This window comes from Rhinolophus sinicus, linkage group LG02 (genome assembly GCF_036562045.2).
Source record: "Rhinolophus sinicus isolate RSC01 linkage group LG02, ASM3656204v1, whole genome shotgun sequence".
NCBI lineage: Eukaryota > Metazoa > Chordata > Mammalia > Chiroptera > Rhinolophidae > Rhinolophus > Rhinolophus sinicus.
In genome coordinates, this window is record NC_133752.1 from 114,727,650 (window position 1) to 114,751,305 (window position 23,656).

General features: G+C 44.4%; 2 long non-coding RNA genes across 2 annotated transcripts in view; both read right to left on the bottom strand.

The window, feature by feature from the left end:
• Nucleotides 1-445: 445 nt before the first annotated feature.
• On the bottom strand, nucleotides 446-8,178 carry LOC141568496 (uncharacterized). Its single transcript, XR_012491654.1, has 4 exons — nucleotides 7,370-8,178; nucleotides 3,518-3,732; nucleotides 2,143-2,269; nucleotides 446-1,009 (listed from the first exon to the last, which is right to left on the bottom strand). It is a non-coding gene; the product is annotated as an uncharacterized LOC141568496 (long non-coding RNA).
• Nucleotides 8,179-14,431: 6,253 nt separating this feature from the next.
• Nucleotides 14,432-23,656, bottom strand: part of LOC109438632 (uncharacterized) — a 30,553-nt gene continuing 21,328 nt past the window's right edge. The window contains exon 3 of the long non-coding RNA XR_012493832.1: nucleotides 14,432-14,692. This is a non-coding gene — a long non-coding RNA (uncharacterized LOC109438632). The remainder of the gene's footprint in view (nucleotides 14,693-23,656) is intronic.

The following is a 23,656-nucleotide window of genomic DNA, read 5'->3' on the forward strand; positions in this document are numbered from 1 at the left end:
CCATATGTTTTGCCAAGTGTGTTTTTTTTTTTTTAAACTGCTTTATTGAGTGTGACTGACATGTAAAAAGCTCTACATATTTAATGTACACAACTCGATGAGTTTGGGGATGTACACCCATAAAACCATCCCCACCATCAAGGCCATAAACATATGTGTCATCTTCAAGGTTTCCTCTTGGCCCTTTTATTCCTGTTATTTGTGTGTGTGTGTGTGTGTGTGTGTGTGTGTGTGTGTGTGTGTGTGTGTGTTAAGCATACTTACCATAAGATTTACTCTCTTAGAAAATTTTTAAGTAAACAATACAGTATTGTTAGCTGTAGGCACTATGCTGTATAGTAGATCCCCAGAACTCACTCATCTTGCATAACTAAAGCTTTGTGCCCTCTGACCATCATCTCCTCTTTTCCCCCTCCCCTGACCCCTGGCAGCCAAGATTCCAGTCTCTGTCTCTATGAGTTTGACTATTTTTAGATTGCACATATAAATGAGATCATACAGTATTTGTCTTTCTGTGTCTGGCTTATTTCACTTAATATAATGTCTTCCAGGTCCATCTGTGTTGTTGCAAATTTGCTACATGTTTTTGATCTAAAATGCTTTTATTTTGCCTTCATTCTTAAAGAATGTCTTCATCTTCCTCTTCTTCTCCTTCTCCTTTTCCTTCTCTTTCTCCTTCTCCTTCTTTTTTTTTAACCAAGTGGTTTTAAATGCTTTGACAAAATCGTTTCCCAGCAGTCTTTTCTTCTTACGTCTGTGTGTGTGTGTTCTGTGGTTGGCATGAAGCTATGGCTGGATGGACAGCAGCCTGGACAGTGTCCGTGGGCTCCTACTGGGCACAGTGGTTCTCAGGATTGTAATAATCTTTAACAATTAGTTCCCAGTGACTTTTAATCTTCATGAGCTTCTCTCCAGGGTAGGGGAGTTTCACTGGAGATGGAATTCACTGAAAAGGAGTAGAACTTGTACTTTCCCAGTGTCCTCTGATCCATGGGGAAAACAGGAAAACCTATGAATATGGGTTACAGTAACAATGGCAACGAAAGAAGTCCACAAGTAGCACAAAGCTCTAGCACCACAATCCATGGAACTCCTTTCTCCCAGAAGTCTCACCCCAGCCCTGTGAAGGAGCCCCTACACTGCTGCTAGAATTTTTCCTCACAGATTGGTAGAGGGTGCAGGGGGTGGGAGGGTTGCCACCGATTCTGTGGTACAGAAGGTCTAGGCTCAGAGGTTTTGTTTTCTAAGCCTTGGGTCCTGACACTCTGATGAGGGCTTAGGTTCCCAGTCAGAGCTGGACACTCGTTCCCGGGCAGGGCTGCTGCTCTGGGGACTGGCTACCCACCAGGGCTTGTTTTGCTCTCCTGGGCTGGAACACGGCACTCCCGAGTTGCCCAGCATGGTTTAGGGAACATGGGAGACAGACTGAGGGGATAGGAAAGCATTGGCTCAGGGGCAACAGGGGCGGCAACTGTAAAGTCAGTGTGAGTGATAGAGGATGCTGCAGGCTTGGTGTGGATGCATGGGCAGCAGCGGTGCCAGCCGTGGTACCAGGTGCCGTAGCACATGTGGCCAGGGCAGCAGATCCTGCAGGAGATGGGAGGGGTGGATGGGCAGAGCCTATTCCTGCTTCCAGTAGCTGCTGCTGGAGACCCCAGTGGTGCCAGATGGCCCTCAGGGAACTCTATTAATGGCAGGTAGTAGCTCAGTGTGCAAATGTTGATGGCTAAACCTGGGATTGGCCAGGCGGGGTGAAAGAGCCAGGAGAAAAGGCCCTCTATCTGTAGCTGCACTGCTCTCATCGCGCTCCCTGCAGGAGGGCTCTGGTTTTCTCACTGTGTCTGTGGGATTTTCTTCTCTCTCTCCTTGGACGTTAGGATCTTTGCATCTGGGATTAATTCAGCTTCAGAGGGGCGGGCACTGGTTGCTATTGATCAATAGGGTAACCTGCTCTCGTGCATCTTCCTGTTCAGTCAGAAGGGAGCCAGAGGCGGTCTTTACTCATAAACACTTTGCCCTGTGGACCTTTAATCACAGACGGGCTGTTTTCCATAGAGGATTTTCCTTTGGGGTCCTATCCCCACCCTTCGGATCTTGGGAACAGCTCAGTAAACAGAGTAACGTCCTACCTATGAGACTCACCTTTCTCCATTAAAGCCCTTGTGAGCAGGGAAGATTTCTTTACACCCTAATAGGAAACACCCCTAAAAAGTGAAGGCATCTCTTCTGCTTTACCCCTACTATGTGAGCTCCTTGTAGCCAAATTCTCCTAGAGAGAGAGGGAGGGAGTGGAGAGAGAGAGAGAGAGAGAGAGAGAGAGAGAGAGAGAGAGAGAGAGAGACAGAGAGAGAGAGAGAGAGAGAGAGAGAGAGAGAGAGAGAGAGACAGAGAGACAGAGAGAGAGAGACAGAGAGACAGAGAGAGAGAGACAGAGAGAGAGAGAGAGAGATCCATCAGTTTAGGGCCATATCCAGAGCCTGGGCAGAAGCAGTTGCACTGAGGCCGCCCAAAACTGCTTTCCAAGTGAGACTCAATGGCCAACACAGCAGACCCCTGGCCATCTTGAGTTTTTCCAAACATCCTGTTTATGTATAGAGGGGTTTGGAAAAATAAAATCAGTCCAGGGCCAGTTCCATCCAGAAGACAAGGAAGGGAGGTTTTTAAGGAAGCAGCTGAGGCCCCTGGGGGAGGGTGGCTGTGGTCAGGTTGGGTCTCTTTGGGCAAATTGACCCGTTGGCCAGTTACTCCCTGAACGCAATATGGTAGAATAAACAGGCAACTGTTATGAAATCCAGCTTGCCCTGGCCCTAGACTGGAGCGGTCTGGCAAATCCAGCAGTGGACAGACTTCATCTCAGACACGCTTTCAGTAAGGTACCCAGCGAGCTCTCTGCCAGCACTCTAGTCTGTCTCCCCCCATCCGTAGGTCTTTATTGGCTCCAGACAAGATCAAAGATTCTGGCTCATCTTGGCCAGAGGCCTCAGACAGAGGGATTTGTAGGAGTCTTTTCATTTTGGGCTCCTGGTTACTGGAATTCGAAAATCTGGCTGTGAACACTTATTCCAGGCCAACTGTTGGCACCAATGTTTTAACAAGGATCAACTTCTACCCCTCCCCCGCCCCCTTTCAAGTCAAATATGGAAATACTCCATTTGGCAGTTCTTTTCCCTGAAATAGCAATAAGAAGGGAGACAAATATCCCATTTTAAAAGAGAAAACTTTGGAGTGAATCAAGGATTCTCTTATAATGTTATTTTAATAAGTAATACCTTCAACTCTGTCACCACACGCTGGCTATTTGTGATTATAAATGGGCCTCTAGATCAGGGGATGCAAGTTAGTTCTAAAGCCACCATTAAATTCTAAAACACAGTGTATTAAAGATGGGGGGGGGGAGAGAGAGAGAGAGAGAGAGAGAGAGAGAGAGAGAGAGAGAGAGAGGCTAAATCCATGAATAGAAAATTCCAGGTAAATAAACTCCCTGCAGGGGTGACCCTGGGGACACAGCTCAGTTTACCTTGAGACCGGGCGTTTCCTCTCGGGTCTGGAGGGGACCTCGTAACACAGTGTTTTTCTTTGGAGAGTGTGTGTCCTCACAGAAGAGACACCCTGTTTCTTCTCTTTCAGACACCTTCTCGTGCCTCCTCCGACAGGGCTCGGAGAAAAGAGAAAAAGGGCCATTTGAAGCCCTTTCTGTTGTTGCCTTTTGAGACTTCACAGCTGCTGGATGGCCTAGAAACACCAAGTTATGCAAACTTCGTCTTTCCAATTTTATGGTTTTCATCCATTTTCACACCCTTCCCACCTTCAGTCCTAACTTTCATTTCTATGCATCTGTCGAATCAACTTGAATGGTGCAGAAAGGGAAGCAGGGTCACTGGAAATCAGGGGAGGGCCAACAGGGGTGTGGAGAAGGTTTTCGGGTCACATCTCAGGCTTAGAAGGTTTCCTGACCAAAGTGGGATTTGAGGAGGTAAGTGAGGAGATAGGGACTCTCTCTGCTCCAGAGGCCTGAGACTGTCCCAGGGATGTGGCCACAAGTAAACAGAGAACTGGGAGCAAAGAGAGCCAAAAATAACTTTGCCTGGATGGACTGAAAGGGCAAGGAAGAGAGGAGGGCAAGCCCTGGGACAGAGACAGGGTTGAACCTAAAGGAACACAGCAGCCAACAAAAATGTCTTCCGTAATGCTGTCTCCCCAAGGAACGTGGAGAGAAACAAATGAATAAATAATACTTACGTTTTATCTTCCACTGTAAAAATTTCCAAAACATGTAAAGGCAAAAATAAATAAGTAATAAACAAATCACATGTGTGATCTTACCACTTTGAGGTAATAGTTATAAATTTCTCTTTATTTCCTTCTCGTCTTTCTTTCTTTGAATCTGTGTCTGGCTATGTTTATACATTTCATAAAATTAGGACCATAGCTTACATACAGTGGTAGCCTGATTTATTAAGTTTAATATTTTATATAGAAATCCAGCATTTTTCACTAGTCTGTTATTCATGGATTTAGAAAAGTCATCTGTCAAAAGACAGAAGTTTCTAGTACAGGCTTTGGAAAATACCTCTCTAGAACAATGGTGTCAGTGTGTTTCTTTCAGGCACAGGTTTGGGGTGGTGTAGAGCACCCCCTCAGACTACCAGCCCAGCACAGGGGGCCTGCTGTTCTGAGGACAAAGAAGGCAGACAGAGGCACGTTAGAAAAAACAGAGCTCTGTTCTCCCAGGGTGGGGTGAGAGGGAGCCCAAAGCGCCGAAACTGTAATGATGGGGTCAGTGCTTCCCCATGGAGGGCAAAGGCGTGTCCTCTCATTGGGAGGATGCTCACTGAGTTATCATTTATTGAGCATCTACTATGTGCTGGGCATTGGAGCCTGTGCAAATACTATCTGTCATCTGCCTAGCAATCTGACATAATAGGCATTATCATCTTTACTTTCCATATGAGGAAACTGAGGCACTTAGAGATTAATATACCAGCCACAGTCACAACTCGTAAATGACTGCATGAGGACTATAATTTGGGTTTCCAAGAGCATAGAAGAATAGAAAAATATAGGCTTTGAAAAAAACAAAAAATACGTGGATTTGAATCACTTTGGTTAAAACACAACTTTCTTTTAGACTATAAAAGTAATCAATATTTTGAAAGAAAAATTGCTACTAACCTCTCTCATTTCTCTGGTACCTTAATTTGGGAAGTCTCTGCTTATCTGACTTTCCCTGTCACGATCTTACATTAATTCATTCAACAAACATTTATTTTTCAATGATCACGTGTTAATCACTGTTAAGGGAATGGAAAAAAAATGGATAAGATTTAGCCCGTGTTCAAGAAATAGCTAGTGCAATGGCATTAGGCAGCCACATCCACACTGTGGCAACTGTAGTGAGTACTGCCGTAGAGATGTGAGTTGGGGGCTGAAGGAACGTGCCTATGGGAGGAAGATTAAACCTGCCTGCTGAGGGCCAAAGAAGACTTCAAAATGACGGTGGTATTTCCCTCTCGGAGACTCGATCATTTCATCTGTTGAATATGGGAATTGGACAAGAGTGACTTCTGGCCTTAGCATTCTGTCATTCTCATTCCCTTTTCTTCCACAGATTTGTCACCAAGGACAGCTCTTTTCCAATTCCCATATTGGAATTGGAATTGGAATTTACACGGATGTTCCCTGGGCACTCTGGTCCAGAGCAAACTTTGCACGGCTGCCTTCAAAGGCCCCTTCCTGTAGCATGGCAAGCGGCCCCACAGGCAGATTTCCTAGGCTTGGGTTTGGCAAGGAGAGATCTGCTCAGCTATAGATTCCAGTTCTATTTCCCTCCTAACTGTAGCTCCCTCCCTCTTTGAGTGCTTTCTAGTGTCTTGTAGTGGCAGGTCATCATTTGATCCAGCCCTCCCCACCCCCCAATTCCTTGGAAGGATAGTTGCCCAAGGTCAGGATTTGTTCCCATTAATCCATGTATCCCTTCAGACCTTAGCATAGCACTTTGGCACTCTGCCACTGCCTCCCTCTTCTACCGTTGGAGGATCCTGTGATTACATTGGGCCCATCTGGATACTCCAGGATCATCTCTCTATCTTAAGGTCGGTTGATTAGCAACCTTCACTCCATTTTGCCATGTAACATAACACAGTTACAGGGTACAGAGATTCGGATGGGGACAGCTTGGGGGAGGCATTTTTCTGGCTACTATGGCGCCAAGTGACTTTTCTTTAGGATTCTGTTTATTCAATTATCTACTCATGCACTTACCAGCATTTACTGAGCTCATACTATGTTCCACGTGCTCTGCTGGGTGCTGGGAAGTCACAGCTACAAACAACATAGTCTGGCAGGAGGAGAATGAACTACTGTAATGCAGTCTGAGCAACACTATAATGTCGGTGTGCAAAGGAAACTGGGGGAGGGGGTACAGAAGGGGATCATCAACCCAGACTGGAGAGAAAGACATGGCACATGACCTGAGCTTTAAAGGGGCTGGGACTAGGGGCGGGGGACAGACCATGCAGAAGGAACAGCATTGCGAAGACCTGGGCAGTGTGGTGTGCTCTGGGAGGTGAGATAGTCTAAATTGCTCAAGCATAAGGTACTTTTCCCCACTCTTCCTGTGCCAACCTTAAGAAAGCTGAGGCTGAAGAGATGAGATTCGTAGATTATGGTGGACTTTGTGTGCAGTTTGTGTGGACTTTATTCCATTGCCACTGGGAAGCAACTGAAAATTTTCAACAGAGTGATGGTGGGCTGATTTGCTGGGTATGCAGATTGACTTTCCAAGAATTCTTATGTGCATGTTTGGGACTTCCTTCCTCCCAGGAGCCATGCATGGTCTACCTTTTTCTAATGTGAGCACAGTGTAGCAATTTTCTACCCTTGCTGATAACCTCTCTAGGCTAACCATGTTGCCTCCTGTTGGCTAAGGCTGTTTTGAGGTTCTCAGAGGTGACTTTGCAGCATCTCTCCCCATACTTGTCCAGGACCTGGCCCTGATTACCTCCCTGTTTTAGTCTGGTTTTCCCCAGAGCCATCTTAATTAAGGTCCTAATTAGGACAGCATCAATGAACTGTAAAAGCATTTGTATAAAATGATTGCTTGCCTCAGCAGATTTGTTGCTTTCGTGAAGATAGTAGCAGAAGTGATTCTGGGCAGCTGTGATGTAGTGGCTAAAGCACTAATGTTAGTCAGAAAATCTGTCTGTGAATCCCAGCTCTGCCATTTAATAGTTACTTGAACGTGGGGGAGTCACATAAATTCATTGAGTCTCAATTCCATGATCTATAGAATGGGGGGTATATTGGACAGGGCAGGTTAACTGCTATAACCACAATTTTATTAGTTTAACACAATAAAAGTTTGTCTTACACAACCATCCAACACAGGCGTTGCTGGTCCAGCGGCTCTTCTGAATAGCTGTTCTCCAACTTGTGACTCAGAGGCTCAGGATCTGTCTTGTGGCTCCCTAAGCCCTCTGCATCCACGGTCCTCAGTCCTCCTCATTTGACCAAAAGAGGGGGGAAAGGAGAGGGATTGTTAAGGTTTGTGCAGTTTTATGGGCCAGAACAGGAATGAGCCACACCCCTTTTGCCCACATTTCATTGGGCAAAACCCAGTCACATGACTGCATTGAGTCAATTGCAAAGGAAGCTGGGGAATGTAGTTTAGCTGTGTGTCCAGGAGAAAAAGGAAATGGTTTATGGAACACCTGATCAATCCTTCTGACTGTCCTACTATAAGGATAAAATTGTTTCTAGAATTAAATTAGATACATAAGTGCTAGTGCTGAGAACAGTGTCTTGTACATGGTAAGTGTTGAAAGTGGGTTGAGTACATAGCAAAGAGTACCTTAGAAAACAACAAATACTTCAGGAAGGAAATGTAAATTGTGGGTTGTGAGAGCAGTTCTCCTTCATGGTTTATTTTAGAGTGTATCAGGAAACAATATCCATAAGAAATAGTCCATTAGTATCAGTAAAACATATTTCAAAAGAAAATAATCCATTAGCCTCGGCACCCTTAGGAAAGAGCTCTTAGTCTGACAGAGGGAGCGCCGCTTCTGGCTCTGCTACCAGTGTCCCAGGCCTTCCTCATCTTCCTTTGCTGCCTCTTTTCCAACTAATTGCACCCCTCTACCCCCAACCATCCTCAACTCACACACACTAATTCCCTTCATTGAGGATTACAGTGGGAGCTGAATCAAGAGTGAAAATGGGAGAGGAGTGGATTAAATCAGAAAAAGATAATTTAGAGGAATAACTAAGGCAACATAGGTCACCTAAAGGAGAATTAAATGGAATTTTGCCTAGGAGAACAGTCCAGACTAATTCAAGTGTGTGCAACTGAGTATGCAAATGAATTGAACAGAGAGTAGAGGGAACACTAATGTAAATGTTTGTAATGAGATAAGAACTTTGTTTATTCCAACTGTTAGGGTCCTTATGCTTTTCCAATCCACTTTGAGTTCCCTGCCCCCTCTCTCCCTACCTGATGATGGGATCTGAATTAGGAATGAAAAAAATTTCACCTCCCTTCCTGAATATTTAGGGGATGACGATTTTATTAGAATAAGTTTTTTTTTTCAAGTTTTTTTTTTAAAGACATAATATGATTATTTCCTCTCCCTTTCACCAGTTCAAGCCCTATCTTTGAAAAAAAACATCGGGAAGAAACTATTAACTGATGTGTGCTGCTTTTAGAGCCATCCCGGGGGAGAGATACATCTCCATTAAGCGTCCAGTTGGTGAGAGCTGCAGTAGGCTCGGTAATGAACTCTGAGAGCTGAGGGTGGGGGCCTGCCTGGGAGGAGGCTCTAATGGTGGCGTGGAAAGCAAGGCCCTCTCTGACGATGTCCAAGATGGGTCATTAGAAGAGAGGGCTGAGGGTCAGGCTGCAGAGAGTGATAAATGGGGGTCATTTGAAAGAAAGGACATGACAAGTTAAAGTGAAATAATGATTGCGGCTCAGGACTCAGAGCTTTTATTCAGCCGCAAGCTATTCTTGCTCTTCATGAGGGAGAGAGGGCTACAGGCTTCTGCTTCAGAGTGAGAACATGAAATTGAAGAGGGCCTGCTCTTGGGTGAGTGGGTGGCTAAGAGGTTAGGGATTAGCCCAGAACCTAGAAAAATTCTATTCCTAGGTATGTACCCAAAAGAAATGGGAAAATGTACACCAAAAGTGCTCATAGCAGCTTTATTTATAAGAGCCAAAAGGTAGAAACAGCCCGATTTCCCATCAACTGATGAATGGATACATAAAATGTGATATATCTTTGTGATAAAATGTTATTTGGCCACAAAAAGGAATGCGTCCTGATATGTGCTGCAGCACAAATGAACCTTGAAAGTATTATGCTAAGTGAAAGAAACCAGTCACAAAGACCACACATTATATGATTCCATTTATGTGAAATGTCCAGAATAAGCAAATCCATAGAGATAGAAAGTAGGTTAGTGGTTTCCAGGGGCTGGTGGGAAATGGAGGCGGGGTGCTAGGGGAGGCTTTGGAGGTGATAGCGAAATGGGGTTTCTTCTGGAGGTGATGAAAATGTTCTAAAATTGATTGTTGTGAAGGTTGCACAATGCTGCATATACTAAAAAGCATTGTATTGTGCACTTTAAATGGGTGAATTGTATGGTTTGTGAATTATCGCTCAATAAAGCTCTTACAGAAAAAATCAAATGTACATTATGTCAGGTGGTGATAGTTTTATGAAGAAGAATAGAGCAGCGGCCAGGGTAGGTGGAGGATGCTGTTTAGATACAGAAGTCAGAGAGGGCTTCTCCAAGAGATGACAATTAAGTGGAGAAAAGTGAGAGTGACCTCTGCAGACGTATCAGGGTGCAGGGGTTGGTCCAGGTTGAAGAAACAAGTGCAAGGCCTGAAGACACAGACAGCACTCAGAGCCCAGGAGCTCTGAGAAGGACAGTGTGGCTGAAGCTGGTCTGGCACTAGCCATAGCGAGATCACGTGGGATGATGTGGACCAAAGTTGGGAATTCCAACTTTATACTTAGTGTGATGGGAGGCGATGCGAGTCTTTGAAGCAAGCAAATGACCCACCTGGATGCACATTTTTAAATTACTCTGATTGTGGGTGGAGACTAGTCCACAGGAAGGTTGGAATGAGTGGAATGGTGGTAAATCAGCTCTTGTGGGGGTGGGGGTGTGGGGCGAGGAAAGGTCCTGGTTTGTAATGTTTGCTGATTTCTATGGTGTAAATGCTCTCACCATGGCCAATTTCAAACTACAACAGGCTGGTAAAATTCCTCAAAATTCTGTCGTCAGCTCCTGTGAGCTCTGAGCTCTAGCACATCCCTGGCAGGAGACTAATGGAGAAACATCTAGAGCAGCAGTAAGTGGTAAGAGCAAGTAATCAGCTCTGGGGTATATTTTTAAAGCTTTCTCCCATTATGAACCAGGGTAAGTGATGTTCTTGCTGTATCTCATTGAATCCTTCCACCAGCCCAGGGCTACCTTTGGCCCATCGAGGACCTGAAAGAAAACTTTACCCTTAGCATCTGCTTCTCATGAGTCCCTCAAATGCACTCCAACATCGCCTCACATCCCAAAGTGCATCTGTGTGCCTAGGCTGCCAGGTGTGTGCCAGATTGCAAGGGCAGGGAGGTGCAAGGAAGAGAAAGACTGGAGAAACCTAGGATTCTATATTTTATGACAAAATTTTATTGCTGGAGTTGTGGCAACTCAAGGCAAAAAGGAAGGAATTACAGTTAAATTTCTAATTTATAGAAAGTATTCCAAATATCTTCACATTGGGAAGAAGAGGGATTTTAGCTTCATTTAAAGATGAGAATATTGAGGCTCAGAGAGGTTAAGAAATGTGCTTCGGGGTACACAGCTGGTGAGTGGCATCTGGGGAGGAGGCCTGTACTCTTTCCATCTACTCTCCCAGGAGCTTGAGCTCTATCAGTGGGCATAGGAGCCCCACCATTCATTGTACCCACTCTTCCTCAGAAGAGCACAGGCATCTGGACCAGGAGCAAGCCATCCACTTCCTGAAATATTTAGGAACTTGACCTCAAGCCAGGTGTATGGAGATCAGCTTTTCATTCATTCAACAAACAATGAATGTTTATTATTTATCAGCCACACCAGTTAGGTGTTAGGGCAGCAGTGATGGATGAGACGCTGTCTCTGACTGTAAATTAATCCACACCCCTCTCTATGTTCTCTCCTGTATAATTTGGGGCACAAATCCCATTTGCTTATTCCCAATCCATCCATGGCTTTAAGGGAACCCAGGGTACTTGCAGGGGTGACATTTCCCTCAGCAGCTGGGGGACACGGAAGCTGGCACAAGAAAGCTGTCAAAAATGGCAACTTCCTTTTTCTGTGCTTTGGAAAACGTGACTTTGCCCCTTCCTCTGCCATTCCTGACCTGATGAAACCAGGAATGCCCAAGGCAGCATTTCTAGACAGGATCAGGCCTGCCCTCTATGCGTACCCACTTCTCCCTTCTTGGTCTCCCTGTTTTTGACAAGGGAGCAAGAATTTGTTTTGTGAGGCTGCAGGGTACTTCCTTAGAGCAGGGCCCCTTCCTGGCTTTGGAAAGGACCACAGGACTAGGCTGGAAGTCGTTGTTATTACTTTTTTTTCATGGAAATGGAATTCAAATTGGAACCTTATGTCTGGTTCCTCTGTGCTGCAAAGTATGGCTAGAGCATGGCGTACATCAGCCAGATCTGGCATTCCAGAGGTCTGCTGACTCTTTGATTAGCTAAGCTTTCTCCCGAAATGAAAGGCCACACGCAGACCCTTTCCCTGTAAGAACTCACTTCTGGTGTTGAGGTAGTGAAATATAATGCCCAGGTGTTTCTGTGTAAATGTGTGTGTGCATGTGTGTGTGTGTGTGTGTGTGTGTGTGTGTGTGTGTGTGTGTAAAGGAAGCTTCAGAGGGTTAGTTCTGCATTCAAGAAAGCAGATGAACAAGTGGAGCCCTGGGCCTCCCTGAGTTCTGATATCTTGCTCCTTGCCCAGAAGGTGGTCCGTTCTAGAAGCACAGCTGGGGTTGAATCTCCACTCCATAACTGATTAGCTGAGTGACTTTCTGCGAGTTACTTGGCTTCTCTGAGGGTTTCAGTTTTCTATTGCTGCATAACAAGGTACCCAACACCCGGTGGCTTAAAACAACAATTTGTTTTTATTATATTGCACTATTCTATGATTCAGGCATATCAGGCAAGTCCCCGTGGGAATGTTCCATATCTTCTCTGTGATATCTGGAACCTCAGCAGGGGTGATGTGAATGACTGATGGTGTGAATGCTGAAACAGCTAGGGGCTGGCTGGAGAGTGTCTCTCTCTCAGTGTGCGTGTGTATGTGTGTGTGTGTGTGTGTGTGTGTGTGTGTACATATGTATCACTGCGCCCCCTATTAGGCAGCCCTTGGGTTCAGGTACCATGACTATTTTGTTTCACATTGTATATCCAGCACCTAACACAGGAGCTGGTGCACAAAACACGCTCAGATTATTTGTTGAATAAATGAATGAATTCCTCTCATGTCTCCAGGATGCCTGGGCAAAGGACAGCAGGCAATGACAAGAAAGAGCAAGGGAGAGAGACAGTCCTCGCAAGGATCCTTCATCTTGTTCTCTGCCCATACAAATGTCGATACTGCTCAGTTCACCCAGAAATGGGTGGAGAAGCCTATTTATTTTGCAGTTAACACAACTTGGGGGGTTCAAGGCTCATAGACCCTTACCTACACAATTGCCTGGGATGCTGTGAAGTGCCTGCAGTAATTAATTTGGGCTTTTCAGATCAATAAATCTGGGCGTAAATGGGACACTCAGAGTACTGTGAGATTTTTAGATGATAACTCAGTTGGAAACACCTTCCACTGTAATTGTCACCTTCCCATATTCTGGCTGTTAGTTTAAGATCTTTCAGCTTCTGCCATTCGTCTTATCCTCAGATAAGCACTTCCCAGTATAGAATGGAATAGGAATACTTTTGAATAGAAGGAAAATGGCACCTGGGGTGATGAGTGTGTTTGCATCCTGGCTCTCTGCCTCTGTGGCTGTGTATGCTTAGCTGATAACGTGTCCTCAGCATAGCCTCGGAGTGAAGTCCTGGGCCCACAGGGAGGCCTTAGAACTCAGTCCTCACCCAGCGGGAAGGAGCTGGTGGGTGACACCTGGGCTGCAGTGGGAGACCGCTCCCGTCATGCAGCTGCGGCCACTGTCGGTCTTGGGGACAATGCCGTTCTTTCTGCTCATCAGTAGACAGATGCCCAGAGACGCTCTGAAGTGCTATCCGGAATCTGAGGGTTTTAGAACTCGAGTTATAATTTCTTAGACCCCAGAGTTCTCTCCTATAAACTCTTCTCTGTGCAGGAGAGGAAACTGAGGCCCAGGGAAGTGTGGTGACACGGGCTGTGGGTGTGGCAGGCCTGGAAGCCAGGCTCCCTGACTCCAGCTTCAGTGTGACCACCCTTTGCAAACTGTAAAGCACCATAAAAAAGTCCTTATTAATGTTATTACTATCACGTGTCCCTTGGTCACTTGGATAGGAAATATAAGTAGAGAGAAACGGGGGTGCATTTGAGAATCTCCTTTCTCACCAGAGCTGCACTCTTGTTGCCCTCCTTTCCCCTGCACCCCTCCCCCACCCCTCTACACGCTGGTCCTCTGGTTTCCGTTGTCCTGGATTCAGGTCTGAGTGGAAACAACACACATTTCAGAAAAGAGTGTGCAGAGGGGAAGGCAGTGTGTGAAGGGTGCTTGGTGAGGCTTTGACCTGGTCAGAGGCAATGGCTGAAGTGTGAGGACTCGGAAGAAATGCATCAGGATTTTCCTTCACTCTCCTGCCTCACATCCCCCTGGGCCCTCAATCTCCAGGTGTCCTGAAGTCCAGCTCTGTGGGAAACAGAATGCCGGGACCCTTGCCCTCAGCCCAGGCCAGCATCCTCAGCCTGCTGTGGTCAGAGCCCGCCTGGCCCTTGTCAATTGTGTCTGGGAGGAAATGAGGTCCTCCTTACACCAGGCCATTTCCAGGCTTCTTGAACTACTGAGGGCACTGGGAGGAGGAATGAATAATTTATAAAAGGCCATAAAACATAATTTGTTACTAGCAGTGAGTTTGAATCTGTAGTTAAAAAAAGAGAGAAGTTACCATCAGTGGACCAGAAGGTTTGCATTATTTAGGCCCAGCTATTTCATTACCTCAGTAAAGCAGAAGAGCCAGAACATTAAAATCACGCCCTTTGCTCCTCAGGAAGGGAAGCATACAACTACACACAACTTAGACTCCCTGGGCAAGGGACAGTGGCTGTCCGCCTGGAGTGCTCTTGGGGAGAGGGTGATTGATATACATGCCTTGGATGGAAACAGGGGACCAGCTGCCCCAGCCTCCCCACTACTGCTCCCATCTATTTGCATCAAAGGTGGGCAAGGGAGTGTGGGGTGCCTATGGAGTCTCCTCTTTCTGCGAGGATCCTCCTGAACCTCCCCTCCTTCTCTTCAGAAGCACCCCCTTCGTTCCCCAAGGCTGGGAAGGAAATTCAAGCCTGAAGAGAAGACAGCGTAAAAGTGGATATCAGCATCTCTGTTCTCATCTCTGCATCCCACCCAACACAGTGCCTGACAAGAGATGTCTTTGAGACCTTGTCATCCCACCCGATTTTGAGGACCTGTCCTTCTCAACAGAGAGCCTTCTGTAATTTCTTCTCTCTGGGGGAAAACAAAAATCATTTTACTTTTGTCTTAACGCAAAGTGATTTCATTTATTTATTTATTTACTTACTTACTTATTTGCCTTAAGCTTTCCTTTGCAAAGCATATTGCGGGCTTTGCCATTCTTGACCATAAAGTTCTTTAATTTGTTTTCAGAACTGAGAGAAGTTGGTACCCTGTGGACTCCACATTTAGCAAAATTAACAATAGATATAAACTCTGAAACTACAATTTTTCAAAACTCTGTCGAAGGTTTCAGATCAATTTCTTCATGATCATATTCAAAGCACTTCTACCTCACTCCAGTGGTGGAAGAGGCAGGAAAATATTTTCTCTATTGTTTTAGGACACACGATGAAAGTCATGGCTCTTTTTGTTCTTCCATTACTGGACCGGCTTTGGGTACCCCTTTACGTCATGCCTGTTATTTGGGACAATATCTTCAGTTAGACGTGATTTTCTGTCTTGTCCAGCTCTCCTTCCTTCCATCACTCAACCTCGCCATCCTGTACACACACACACACACACACACACACACACACACAATCATGTTCACATATGCAGCTATACAGGATTTGCTTTTTCATCACCTTTAATACAATGGCATTACTGTAGGTGAAGAGACAGCCTTTTGGATCTTGGGGCATTTCTTATGTCACCTGCTTAATAACCAACATTCTCTCTACATGGGCTACATGGTCTCTTCCTCTCTTCTCCCTGGTTACTTTATCCTCTTCCTGTTCCTCATTTTTCCTCATCAAAGAACATGACGAGCATCTGTTATGTGAAAGATACTGTGCTAAGCCAGGGGGGAAGATAGCAGACACGGTACTTGTCCTCATGATGATTGGAACCTGTGGGAACTTGGGCTTCTCTCTGATCTACTTCATCCTGGAAGAGTTCGCTATTTGTAACCCATGGAGCAGAGAAATCATGTTGAACAGGAAGTAAGTGATCTGGATTCCAACCCCTGTAGCCTGGACCATGGACAGTCATTCCTCATTATAAAGTCCTGTTCTAGTACCAGCAAAATAATGCAGTTAAGTGGGGTGATGTTCACTGTCACTGCTCATGCTCGGCTTTTATAACTTAAATTGCTCAAATTATGATCTACAGCACATAAATCTTTCAAAATATAAGGTTAGGTGAACAATAGGGTTCCAAGGTTAAATCCATTTGGGAGACATTGGGTTAAATAATGTGGAGGCGTGTATCCGAGCCTTTTTAAAACAGCCTTTATTCTACTGTCTGTTGGGAACCTCCGAGTCAGTTACAATATCAGATTCCCAAACTCATTTAATTGGGAGTGTGTGTGTGTGTGTGTGTGTGTGTGTGTGTAACATCTATTAACATGATGCAAAATTAGAATTGTGTAGAACACAGTTTGGGAATGAGGAACAGAGTGCCTACAACACGAGCTCTGATAGAAAGACTGCTTGCATTTGAAACCTTCTCTTGTCCGCAATACTTCTGCCACATGGGGAGTTATTTAACTTCTCTGTGCTTCAGTTTTCTCATTTTTATAAGGAGGTGAGGGAAAGCCAATACCTCACAAGTTTTAGAAAAAGTGCTTGGCATACAATAAGCATTCACTGAATGCTTATAATTAGCTATTACTATCTTTAGTTAATATTTATTAGAAAGTTAATGAACAAAAGGTACTTAACTACATTCTATCATGAAGACTTAGCTACAGCCCATGATCCCATTGGAGATGGAACACCAGAATCAGACAGCAGGTTTTTGTTACTTTAGTGGTACAGAGTTAGGTCAGAAAATGGGCAGGGAAGAACAAAACTTCAGACTAATTCAATGTAACACATGAGAAAATCTCTACCAAATGATATGGTAGGGGGAGAAGTAAGCAACAATAAGAACAAAAAAGTAGTCAAATTTAAGCTTTTGAAATGAATCTCATGATCCATGTTCAATTTTCTTCTTGTAGTCATAGAAAGTAGAATACTAATGACCCCTGTGTTGTATGTATCTTCCAAGCAGGAAAGCAGGTAGGTGTATTGGTCAGGAGAGTCTAGTTTATGCTCTAGTAACAAACATCCCGTAGACCTCAGGGGGTTATATTGAAGGATTATTTATGACTCAGACTACAAAACATGTCTGAATAGCACTGTTCCATTATAACGCTGATGAGGTGCCATAGGAACTTAACTCTTGTTTATATCAACTAGCCTTATGGTAAAACTGGTTTCACTTAATGTTGCAGAACATTATCCTGACATTAAGTGAGGACTTACATTTATGACTGATGTTCTTGGGCTCAGTTTTATTTCTTTCAATCTGGTCATAGGCTGGTGGAATAATCACCTTCTCAAGTGCGCTGGACCATTAAGGCAGAGGAAAAAGACCTGGCATCTGAGTACTGCCGGCCACATGACACACGTCACAGCTTATCAGAAATAGTCATATGATCCTACTCAATCATAGGTGAACCAGGTGAACACAGGTGAACACAATCTTACCACGTACCCAGAAGGTGGACAACTGGGAATATTTGGTAAATAGCAACACTTGCTACCATCCACTGCCCTTCTGTTCAAAAACTGTTTGGCTCCCACAGACAAAATATACTTGCTCACTCCCTAAGGGAGACAACCCAAAAGCCCTATCTAGCCCTGGCACCAAGTTGAAATTCTAGGATCATGAAGTGGTCTTCCTGTTAGGGAGCGACATATTCTGGTCTCTACATCAGTTGTGAATGTGGCTCCTCCTAATTCAGAGACATAGGGAACCAAAAAGACAAGTTATCTTCCCTTTTCCCACAATACAACAAACAATGGTTGATTTGGAATAGGAAAACTTTAATAAATATCCCCATTCAGAAATGGGAAAGATGGAAGACGCGCAGCCATTGCTGGTCTGTAGTGATTCTGAGACTCCACCGAGCAAAAGCAGGACCTCATTTCACTGCTTGGGAGGGGCTCCCAGTCCACTGTTCTCTGCCCTTTGGCTTTTTCTCCCTCTGAAACGTTCCTTTTTCTTTGTTATCTTCCTTGATCAGACCTGAAATGGGCATTGCCGACGATATCCTCCTTGGGGATTGAGCAGCTTTCTTGACTTGCTTCTTGACCATGAATATTTAGGGGCCTAAAGGTTGTTTCGAGTCTTGAACAGTCATGAACCGGTTAGTCCAAGTCATGGTTCCTTTGGCAGTATGACTGGCTTAAATCTCCCTGGCTTTTTCCTGTTTGTTTAGACAGCTGTATGTGCTGACAGCCAATAACCACTCATGGTTCTTGAGATGACCCTAACGGTAGATAGTTTATGTCTATCATTTTTCTGTGGGAGGCTCAACCTCTAGTTTTTTCCCCCCTAAGTCACTTTGTCTAATCAAATGATTTTTTCTGAAAGCTATCATTTTACAATTTTAATTAGGTTTCACTCTAAACCACCTTATTCCATTCAGAGGTATTAGCAATAGGCATTCCTGCCCTGTGCTTATTTATTTCACGAAGCAAGCCTGAGTACCAATCAGCCGTTCTTCACAGAGGCTTTTTAAAGTTTTGTCTGTTCCTTATTGGGGAGAAGAAACAGTTGCCTCTGTCAAGCCCCATATTTCTGGACTCTCTTGTCCATTTCATCTCTACTTGCTAACTGGCCAATTCTTTTCTGAGCTCATCAATATCTTGCATTATATTGTCAGAGACAGCCAATAGTAGCCACCATACAATACTAATGATTTGTTTTTGAAACTCTTCCAAGATATGCATGCTTTTTAGGTATAATTATCTGCCTATATTGACAAAATGTTTCAAATATTTGACAATTTTTCAAATATTTTGTCATTCATGACATGGACTGCCTTTAATAGATTTCTGTGAAGTTTATTCACTGCCCATTATCTGGCCACTGAGCCAATGTCACAAATTTCAGGTTTTTAGTTATAGCAGCTTCTCATTTCTGGGTCCTACTACTGAATCAGTGTAGCTTATGCTGTGGTAACAAATCAATCCCCAAATATCAGAGGATTAGAACAACAAGGGATGTTTCTCACTCAGAAACGTTCCTATTGCTGTGGCGGGGGCTGAGTGCCATGTCACCTCACTCTGGAATCCACCTCTCTCTCATGAACAGCCACCATCCTGCGTGATGATGGACATTGTGGCTGAAAGCTCGGGAGGCATTCACTTTGGTAACTAAACGTTTTGGTCCAGAAGTGACACATATCACTTCTGCTTACAATTCATCGATCAGAACTAGTTGCCTGGTCCAACCACAAGTGAGCTAGAGAGTACAATTCCCAAGATCCGAATAAGTAGGGAGCTGGAGACACTTAGAAAACAGCACTAATGACTGCCACAGTTGGGGAATGGGATGAAGAGGCCGTCTGTAAGCTTATGATACTAAGAAGCTCTCCTGGGATCCTCCCCGAAAGATAAGGAGTTCTTCACAGATTTGTTTCTTGGCATGGTTAGTCATTTCCTAGGGCTGTTGATTTGCATGGCACAGATGTCTAATGCATTCCTTTTTCAAGATACAGCTTCACTCAAGCAAAAGCTGTTAGGTTTTTCTCCAGTGAATTCTGGAGCGTCATCATCACCATCACCACTGTGTAGCTGATATATCAGCATCATCTTCGTCATCATCAAAAACTTTGGCTGAGCAGCTAATTATAAATGATGCTTATCAATAGGCTATATATTTGCATTTGTCCTTCCCCCTGTCCACTTCAGCCCCAGGAAAAGCCCACAAGGAGGGAAGTGGTCATGGGGCTTCCAAAGACTAAATTAATAGAAGGGGCTTTAGCTGTATGAGTTATCCTATAAAGTGTGAGCAGTGAGCATCAGTGGGTAGAATCAGTTTGTAGAATCAGTGGGTGCTTTGGTCAGGAAATTAACCTTTGAAGTTCAAGACATTGATTTCTTTTTAATGTAGATGATGAAATTTGTGGTGTGTGTTTGTGTGTGTGTGTGTGTGTGTGTGTGTGTGTGTGTGTGTGTGTATAGACAGAGGGGAACAAAAGGAAAATAGCAAAAAATGTGCATAGTATAGAATTACCCATTATCCTCTCCATTCCCTCCAGGATTGAAAACTTCCTTCCCTTACCTCCCCAGCAGGAAAAATGGAGGAAGGTTAAGAGAAATAGTAAAAATGACCCAAGAAGAAGGGGGGTGGGTCATGAGGGACTGTGTTCCGGTCAGAGGAACTTTCACATTGGCCATCTTGAAGATGGACTAGGGTAGGGAGCCCTGCCAGAAGGTGAGACAGAAAGATGAGGGACAGTGTCTGACTCATCACCCCTGCCTGCAGCCATCACTGTGCTGTTTGCCTTCTATGGTGGAAAGCTACAGACAGAGGTGATTCCTCTTAGGGAGGGTGTGTGTATACTCGTGCACAAGTGTTTACTCAGTAAGAACTGAGGGAATTGGCCACTTACCACTCTTTCCTTCCACGGAGGCTTTCCATAGGGTAGTGAAAAGAGCCATTCCCAGAGATTACTCAGAGAAACAAGGCTAAGTTTATGACCACTATCCTCTCGCCCCAGAGGAAAACTGAAAGGATTATACTGTTGGGGTTATGACAGGGACGTACACACACACAGCAAAGTGAAAAATGTAATAAAAGATGACTGGAAAATAGAATAAAACAATCGTTTGTATACCTGGAATAAATACATTTTAAGGTCCAGGGCAGAGATATGAATACAAATGGTTATTGCATTATGTGCCACACTACATGTGCTCATCTCGGTTGGTACACACACCTGCTTTTAGGCGATTCCTCCCTACTGGCACCTTTTTCTTCCCACCACGTCCTCCTGATCTGATGATGTTTGTGTTCAGCTGGACGGTCAGCCTGGGCCTGGGAGGATGGGAGCCCTGGGGTCTGCTCCCAGTCCTCGGTTTCTGACGACCCCTTCTCTTGATATTTCTCCCGCCTCATGACAACTCCTTGGTCTCCTTTGCTGGCTCCTCTTCCTCCTGAACTTGAACTGTAAACTGTTGACTACTGTGAAGAACTTGGTCTTGGTTATATTTCTCTTCAAGATCTATATTCTGTCTCTCTGGAAGACTTTAATGCCCTAGGTTCGAATATTTCTAAATATCTTTAATTCGTAAATCATAAATTTCCCTACCATATTCCAGACCTGAACAAGTAATCACCTCCTTGATGTCTTCATTTGCATGTCTAATTTGCCTCTCCAGTTTAATATGTCTATAAACAAGGTCTTGATTGCCAACTTGTTTAACCCCACATCTCCCCTTTCTCAATAACTGGTACCACCAACCCACCAAGTTGCTCAAACAAAAACCCTGGCATTCATGGTTTAATTCTCATGTCCTATTCATCATCAATTCCTGCTATTCTATCTCCTAAACACCTCTCCAGCCCTACCCCACCTCCTTCCAACTCTGTCTCTACTCATCCTACCTTACTATAGTCCAAATCACCATCATCTTCCCCTCACACTACTGCAGTTTCCTGCTCTTTCTACTTTTTCTTTTGCCCCTCTGTAATTCATTTTCCCGACAGCCTCTATGTGCCATGTCTCTCCTCTGCTTGAGAACCATCGTTGGCTTCACATCCGTCATCCTTTAGGTAAAACCTGAGCACCTCACCCTACAAGAATGTACCCCTTGCTTCTTCTTCAGTCTCATCTTGCCCATCCCACCCCATTGCCCCACCTCCTCCCAGCAAATGGCCTTCTTCATCGTCCTTGAACACTCATGACCCTTCTAGCTCAAGGCTTTGGCACTCATCTGCCCAGAATGCTCTTCCCTGGCTTTTAGCATGGCTGGCTCATTCTTGTCTTTGAATTCTCAATTGAAACATATCTCTTCCAAGAGAACTTTCCCAACCACTCTCTTCAAAGTTGAATCTCCAGGTTCATTTCTGACATAGCATCCCATTTATTTTCTTCAAAGCATTTACTACAACACATGAATATCATCTTTATTGTTTTCTGTTAACATTTTCTATCTCGAATGTGATGTATTTATTGAATGAAAATGTAGAAACATAAAAGCAGATATTTTGTTTAGATCACACCTAAATCCCCAGCACCTGGCACCATGATGGGCACCCAGTAGTTTCTCAATTAATGCTTGTGAAATGACTGAATGACCGCTACCATTATTGCAAATGTTGGAATTTAGATACACCAAGAAAAATCTGTGCTGTCCTGACATTGGTGCTCACTGAACGCGGGGCAAATGTTGCTGTCTGTGGATGGGGTTGTGCCTCATCTTCCTTCACCTGGGAACTGTCACTTCTGAAGGTGTGACCTTACTCACCCTTAATATATGCTGCAGGGGAATGACCGAGGCACAGGGCTTTTCTAAAGCTAAGAAATGAGTCTCTTTCACAAAAGAACCAAAAACAGAATTCTGGTTCATGAATTTGTTAATGGCTTTTCCCTCCAGGGGAACTTCTCTGTGCACAGTGAAACTTCCCTTGGGGCATGCCCTGTGCCAAATGTGAAGACACCCATAGGATATCAGCTCTGCTTGTAGCTTGGCAAGCTTAACCCAAGGCATATTCCAGTGGTGGTTCCTGCCACCATATTAGAGTGTGCACCCTTCTGGAGGAATGCAGGTCCTTCCCATGCTTCTCCAAGGTTTGTTTTGAAGAATTACTGGCCTAGTTGATAAACTCGTGAATAAAAATGGCAATGATGAAGACAAACGTGCCAATGTATATTTCATTATACAGTTTGAAAACAAAGACAAAAGGAATCATAAGGAATCCATTTACAACCTAGAAAATAATTACTGATAATTGGATAAGGGTAAAAGAGTATCTTTTATGTTGTATTTGTTGTTGTTTTCCTTTAAAAACTATTTTTGAATGGAGCAACTTACTTGTGTGAAGTCCAAATTGCTTAATTACATACCCTGAAAACAGGAAAATGATCAACTGGGTGACTCAAAACACGTACTATCTCTTGCCTTCCATTGAAACATGCAAGGTGAGAGGAGGGAGTGGAAACTTACAGAGCAAGCACAGACAGGAAGCAGAACCTATGGCTTGGCAGACCTGGTGACAGACAAAACTAGAGCATGAAGACTCAATGAGATGCTAGTGTCTCTCTTACCCACTCGTCACCTGACCTCTTCCTCACACACCCAGGTTGCTTAGTTCCCTACTCTCCCTCCACCTCCAGGGAGCCACTGTGGTTTTCAAACACTCTATGCAATGTCAAGAGCTTTTACAGTATCTTGTGGTTTGAGAGTACCTTTACGTAGAATTCCCATCATTATCATCAATGAACCTTTACTAATCATCTAATATACAAAAGAAGCGACACAAAAACACTTGTAGTTGTAAGCCAATTAATTTTGGCCATAGACACCCCAAAAGGGGAAAACTGAGGCACAGTAAAGCAAATGTAAACCCTACCTGTAAGTGGCAGTCTGAAAAGATCAGACCAATCCTCCTCCACCAGACGGTAACATGTCTGATAAAGTGACAGAATACTACATGATCTCTGGCAGAAATGGATGAAAAACCATTCTTGCCGCCTCCCTCTTGGAGAGTTAAAACAAACCTTGGTCCCTACCCAAATATGGCAGGTGGGTCAACATCCTTGTAACATCACCTAGAGCAGAGGCCACCTTTCTCACAGGGCTGCGGGGACGGAGGGAGAGAGTACAGGTAAACACCTCGATTGTGGCTGGCATAAAGTAGATGCTCAGTAAACCTAGCTATGATTTTTTTAAAAAATCAACATTCTTGCTTACCCTTTTCACTCACCCTCTCCTCCCTTTTCTTGTCTGCACAATAAGCAGACGTTCTGCATGGCTTCCCAAGGAGGATGGGAGCAAATGAATTCTAGGCTGCACTTCCCTGGACTACCATACCTCTGAGATGCCACCACCTTCTGGTTCTTTCTTCCCCCAGGCTCCTAAGTTCCTAGGACTCTGGTGGAAAACTTCTGATGGGAAAGGCAATGGGAGACTTTCCACCACTTTCTCTACTATCATGTTGCAATCCTAGGAGACTTGC